Source organism: Nicrophorus vespilloides, unplaced genomic scaffold (assembly GCF_001412225.1).
Source record: "Nicrophorus vespilloides isolate i.1.1-1 unplaced genomic scaffold, Nicve_v1.0, whole genome shotgun sequence".
NCBI classification, from domain to species: domain Eukaryota; kingdom Metazoa; phylum Arthropoda; class Insecta; order Coleoptera; family Silphidae; genus Nicrophorus; species Nicrophorus vespilloides.
In genome coordinates this window covers 742,507-747,235 of record NW_017100109.1, presented here as the reverse complement: position 1 = coordinate 747,235, position 4,729 = coordinate 742,507, and the positions used below count along the sequence as shown (strand labels likewise).

The window sequence follows — 4,729 nt, the reverse complement described above, 5'->3', positions numbered from 1 at the left end:
TAACAGAATATTTTGTATACATTATATTCTATACTTATTTGTTACAACTTTCATATTGAAAAAAGTTGAAAAAATTGAAGATATCAAGCCGTGATCGTCTAGTGGTTAGACCCTACGTTGTGGCCGTAGTAACCCAGGTTCGAATCCTGGTCACGGCATTCTAGCAGAATAATTTTATACAGTTATGACTCTATACTTATATTGACAACTTTTGAAATTGAAAAAGTTGACAAAATTTAAGATAACGAGCCGTGATCGTCTAGTGGTTAGGACCCTACGTTGTGGCTTCAAATTCTGGTCACGGCATTCTGGCAAAATATTTTTATATAGTTATGATTCTATACTTATGTTGACAACTTTCTGAATTGAAAAAAGTTGAAAAAATTGAAGATAACAAGCCGTGATCGTCTAGTGGTTAGGACCCTACGTTGTGGCCGTAGTAATCCAGGTTCGAATCATGATCACGGCATTCTAGCAGAATATTTTTATACAGTTATGAATCTATAATTATGTTGAAAACTTTCTGAATTGAAAAAAGTTGACAAAATTCAAGATATCAAGCCGTGATCGTCTAGTGGTTAGGACCCTACGTTGTGGCCGTAGTAACCCAGGTTCGAATCCTGGTCACGGCATTCTAGCAGAATGTTTTTATACATTTATGATTCTATACTAATGTTGACAACTTTTGAAATTGAAAAAGTTGACACAATTGAAGATATCAAGCCGTGATCGTCTAGTGGTTATGACCCTACGTTGTGGCCGTAGTAACCCAGGTTCGAATCCTGGTCACGGCATTCTAGGAGAATATTTTTATACAATTTTAGTTCTACAATTATATTAAACTGTCTACTATTAGACAAAGTTAAGAAAATAACAGAATGAATTATTCTGTATTGATATATTTTCATAAACACAGATTTAAAAAACATACAACATGGATGAAATTGATTCAACAAAGGAAAATGTACTTTAACATTCATACTATATATTCAAAAGAATACGCAATTTTGTATGTAAAGCGTAATGCTTACACTTCACGTGCATTATTAAAAAGTGGACATTGCTGTTTATGAAATAATCCTCTGTTTTCAAGTACACCAAAGAGAACACATGCAATGGTGAAACATGTGTTTCTATATAGCATTTATAATTATTAATATATAAGCTTAGGAATGAATACGCTATATTATTTTTTAAATTCTTGGATTCGTGTTTCACGTAATACCCAACATTTCTCAGCAATTTCCTTCTCAACGTACGAATTTTAAGATGTAAAAAAACTGAAATGACCGATAATTTGCATTTCATGGAACTGCCCAGTATCGGAATTACCTAACATTCCCCGATGCATACATTCGACTTTTATTTTAACCTATTATTAGCTTTTCCTTTTGCCATCCCATTATTTACCCGAGTTCACTCAATTCTACGTACGTTACACCATTTTGTAGAATGACCCGTTCTCTCTAGAGACATGTTCATTGTCGTTTTGTAATATTATATTTTCCACGCAAATATTTTATGAACACGCATTTGGAAACGCAAGGACATAGGACAAAAATGTAAATTAGACAAAACGAAATATCGGATAACGACAGTAGAATCTTATTAAATAAATAATGTTTAATGTTTTTCATAATATATTATATTTATAACACAAATATTAGAGAAACAAGATGCATACAACTTATATATTTTAGTTTCTAATCAAAATATCTATTATTTAAAGTAATTTATAAAAATTTTAAATACCCATTCAAATATCATCATTAAGACAATTTTCTTAACTATGCTCTCGAACAACAAGCAACGAAAGAATATATTCAATATAGTTGAATCTGTATAAATATCTTTCAGTAATTGACTGAAACAAGGCATAATTCAGGAAATCAAAAAAAAAGTTAGATGGATGTGGAAGTAAGAGTAATGCATCTCAGAAATATTCATCAGACACTGCTCCATTCAATTATTACTTATTCAAGATATACTACTTCCCAGTCGGAGAAGTTTTGTGGAACTCACTTCTGATTCACATGAATTATTTCAGATAATTTCCGAGGCCGATTTAAAAATAAATCAAGTTAATAATCAAAGGTTTTTGATAGATTTTTTTTTAAGTCATACCATTAACGCAATAGAAAACTAAGTGGTGCACAAATAAACCAAATATAATCCGATAAGATTGCCTTAGTTATGATATAAAGCAGTATTTTTGAAAGAGTTAAAGAAGATATTAGTTAAAAAAAAAGTTTTTTTTTGTAAATATTACGTCTGGTATTACATCAAATAAAATGTCCTAATTGAATGCATGGTGTGGATAGTCAGGCATCCTGAATGATTAATGAAAATATGAAGGTAATAACTTTTTTCCTTTATCGCATTAATGGCAGTAACTTTTCCGTAGATGTGTCAAGTATACATTGGCCAGTGTGGGTGCGCGTTGCATAATAAATTATTGATACATAATATGTACGTACGTTGGTGGTATACACCTGGCCCGGGTCCGGGTTTTGTTTATGGCATTCGAAGCAACATCATTTACAGGGTGGAAACCATTTTTTCGATCAATTTTTTTATGTACGTAGGGCGGATCTTTACACCCTTCTGGATAATAAAAAAATACGTGCACAGTAAAACAAAGGCAAGGGGAAAAACCGAATTAGCGCGACTCGTATGATGGTAATTTGATAATTTGATGTTAACCGTGTAGACTCTATTTATAATAGAGTTATTCTCCACAAGGGATGCAACGTCAATAAATTTTGTATATATATAAAGCGAGAAGAGCAATAAGCACTTCTAGCTTCGAGTTCCATTAACGTAGTAGCGACAACTTACTTTCCTCGTCCTAGTTTCTTTTTCCATCTAAATGTAGCATTAAAAGGACACGCGGCGCAGACGAGGACGTAATTAACGTTGTTATCTCCTTCGGATATTCCGCAGCATCTTAATGAATAAACTTTAAGGACGACTTTATTATTTTCATTCCGTCCGCCAGGACACAAATAAACAGTGCGCCGCGCCGCTCGAAATCAGTTTGCTAACTTTAATTATGTATAGGTTATCGGGGCCCGTAATTTGCGGATTCAATTAAAGCGGCTCCCTATTTATTTTAATTATTTAATGGCGAAATCGATTTGCGGGATTTAATTGTCGCTCTAAGAACTTTCCATCCAACCATTAAAACCAGTTGGGATTACATTTCATTTACACGTAATGAATTGGTACCGCGGCGCAACGAAAACCACAATCTATTTTTTCTAGACGATAATCAGAATTTTAACCCTGCAATTCTAATTAAATTAAAAAAGTACAAAATGTATTATTTATCAGAAAAGACAAATAATCAGGGAAAATTTATAAAAACCATATATTCTTTATAATTTCGTACAGTAAATCCTTGGATTTTTAATATTTTAATACTACAAATATCAAGTGCAATTGGAAATTCTAATCCCCCGACTTACGAACTTACGAACAAAAATTTAAAAGGTATAACTTTTTACAAGGAGATAATAATAAATATAATGTAATAAAATATAATATTTTTGGAACATGTACTATCTTTTTCTTTAGTCGTTTTTTATTAAATAATTGTTATGTCTACATTGAAAAACATTTGTAAGTAAGTATTTTGTTTATTTTAATCTATACTTAATTTAACTTAAATAAAAGTAAAAACCATGATAAAGTATGGTAAGATAAGTATATTTTGAAATTTTAAAAATTCCACCGACTTACGAACAAATTCGACTTACAAACAACCCTTTAGAATGGAACTAGTTCGTAAGTCGGGGGATACCAGTAATTGAATTTGTAAGATTAAAAAAAAACAATATTTATCAAAGTAAAATAATTTGCATTTTTCTGTAAAGAATACTACAAGCAGTACTTCTGTATCGCGTATTTTGTAGCCAGTTTAACAAATATAATAGAATATAACATAATAAAGGAATATAGTAAAGTGAAAGATGAATAAATATTATCCAATAATTAATCCCACCCAATTATATAGTAATCCTCAATTATAGAAGATTAATTATCAATTAATAGAATCGCAACGTTTGCGCATTACAATTTTATAACAATCTCAACTATCGCCAGCACTTTCATTGTGTCAGGCAACAAAAGACCTCCAGTTTCTCAATTAGTAAAATGAATTGTAAACTAATTAGCCGTTGAAACACTTACCCACGAATCCGATCCCTGTCGGTAATCGATAATAGCAATATGTTTCACCAATGTTTATTTTATGCTATTACTCTTTTTTTGCTTCCCTATTTGCTGGTTCGGCTGAGGTAATTCCACTAATGAAGCTCGGACGGCAATCAAATATCCTCCTCCGAGCCGTCGATCAAATCTAAAACAACGAGAGAAAAATAATGTAATGTCGGCGAATGAACGTTAAAAAAAAACAGAGGTTGGAAATATGGCAGAAAACTGTAAAAAAAGAGAGAAAATTGAAAATCCAGGGGAGAGCGAGTGGCGAACATATTTCCTCCTTTCAATGTGTACATGGTATGGTTGTAGGTTGTACCGTGGTGTTGCGACTGTAACAAATGTTTTGTGTTGCGGTGCGCATTCGATGGAGAAATCGCGTCGATTTTTAGTGCCTGTTCGTGATTCGTGTGCGATATCGACATGCCAGATATAAACATTAGTACAAAAGGAGAAGCAGGTATAGGAACGTGGGTTTAAAACGTAGGAAAAAGTTTCAGTATTCACGATT

At 32.3% G+C, this 4,729-nt stretch overlaps 3 non-coding genes across 3 annotated transcripts; all 3 read left to right on the top strand.

Annotated features, from left to right (window-relative positions):
- The first annotated feature begins 87 nt into the window (after positions 1-87).
- Trnah-gug lies at positions 88-158 on the top strand. Its single transcript has one exon. It is a non-coding gene; the product is annotated as a tRNA-His (tRNA).
- A 402-nt stretch (positions 159-560) lies between these two features.
- On the top strand, positions 561-632 carry Trnah-gug. Its single transcript has one exon. It is a non-coding gene; the product is annotated as a tRNA-His (tRNA).
- Positions 633-722: 90 nt separating this feature from the next.
- On the top strand, positions 723-794 carry Trnah-gug. Its single transcript has one exon. It is a non-coding gene; the product is annotated as a tRNA-His (tRNA).
- Positions 795-4,729: the final 3,935 nt, after the last annotated feature.